Raw genomic sequence first — 1,495 nt, 5'->3', positions numbered from 1 at the left:
AGAGAGAGAAAGAAGTCACTTTTATTGAACAGCCAGTATGCCCTAAGCACTTTCTGAACTTTATTTTATTCCAAACAAGCCAATGGAAACAGGCACTTCTGTTCCCATTTTACAGATGAGAGACCTGAGGCCCAGAAAGTCAAGTCACAGTGACACATCTGATGGTCTCTCTAGCTGGGCCCTGAGCCCTGGTCCCACCACCCCCTCCAACTTATTTTGGCCACCTGAACATAACAGGGTGGACTAGAGGGAGACCCTCTGTTCTTGCCAATACCTGCTGCACAGGCCAGTTCTGCAGCCCTAATCAGGCCCCGCCCAGATGTCTGGGGACAGGGACCACCCACCATCTGGGCTGGGCTCTCAGGCTTCCCTGAAGCCTGGCCGCCGGCCCCCGCCTGCTGCTGCTCAGCCTTCCAGCAAAGAGCCACACACATTCTCTTCTGAGAAAGTGTAGGAGGCACCAAAGAACTCACATCACTCAGCGGAGGTGCCACTAGCTCTCGGGAGCCAAAAACAACCCCTAAACAATGACATGAAAACTTGGGAAATGAGTTGATTCCATTTTCTGGAGACTGTTGTGTGTTCCCACATTTTTGGCTTCCCTGAGGCAAACTTGAGAGTGGGGGTTCTGGGCACCTATCCCTCTCCTTCTCAGCGGCCTTTCTTCCTGCTGTTTTTCTCACAGCCTCAGATCAGCACCCAGATGACAAAGTCACCGTTCTGAGATGCTGCTGGTTTTTGGGAGCACATGGCTCTGCTGGAAACTCCTAGAGTTACAAACTGGGGGAAGGCAGCTTCCCGACCCTGAAAGCTTATGACCCAGCTAGGCAAAAGCAGGAAGAGGCAGCATCTAAAACATATCTCTGATACAAGGGAGAAAATGGCACATGATGCACCAGAGAGATAAAGGCCACAGGCAGTTGGGGAATCAGGAAAGGTGATGGGGCAGGAATTTGAGCTCCTCCAAGGAGGCCACCAGTACAAGAAGCAGGTGGTGGAGATGGAGGGGAGGCCCGGGGTGAGCAAAGACACTGAGGCAGGACCATGGAGGCCACACCCGGAGAAACCCAGACAAACCCACTGGCAAGAGCCAGGTGAATGGGAGTGTTAGGAAATGAGGAAACGAGCCCAGGTCAGGTGAGCCTTGGAGGCTGGAAAGAAGGAAAGGCTGTATGGGGTATAGATGGTGTCAGAGGGGGAAAGGCATTCACCTGCCCCCAAGGAATCCCCCGCCTTGTTTTTTTTTTTTTTTTTTTTGAGACGGAGTCTCGCTCTGTGGCCCAGGCTGGAGTGCAGTGGCTGGATTTCAGCTCACGACAAGCTCCGCCTCCTGGGTTTACGCCATTCTCCTGCCTCAGCCTCCCGAGTAGCTGGGACTACAGGCGCCCGCCACCTCGCCTGGCTAGTTTTTTTTTTTTTTGTATTTTTTAGTAGAAACGGGGTTTCACCATGTTAGCCAGGATGGTCTCGATCTCCTGACCTCGTGATCCGCCCA

General features: G+C 52.9%; 1 pseudogene; it reads left to right on the top strand.

The window, feature by feature from the left end:
- The first annotated feature begins 940 nt into the window (after nucleotides 1–940).
- LOC111524795 overlaps nucleotides 941–1,495 on the top strand; it is a 52,508-nt pseudogene continuing 51,953 nt past the window's right edge.

The sequence above is a fragment of the Piliocolobus tephrosceles genome, chromosome 8 (assembly GCF_002776525.5).
Source record: "Piliocolobus tephrosceles isolate RC106 chromosome 8, ASM277652v3, whole genome shotgun sequence".
In the NCBI taxonomy this organism is placed as follows: domain Eukaryota; kingdom Metazoa; phylum Chordata; class Mammalia; order Primates; family Cercopithecidae; genus Piliocolobus; species Piliocolobus tephrosceles.
Note: the sequence above shows the minus strand (reverse complement) of the source record. Positions and strands in the feature narration are given on the sequence as shown.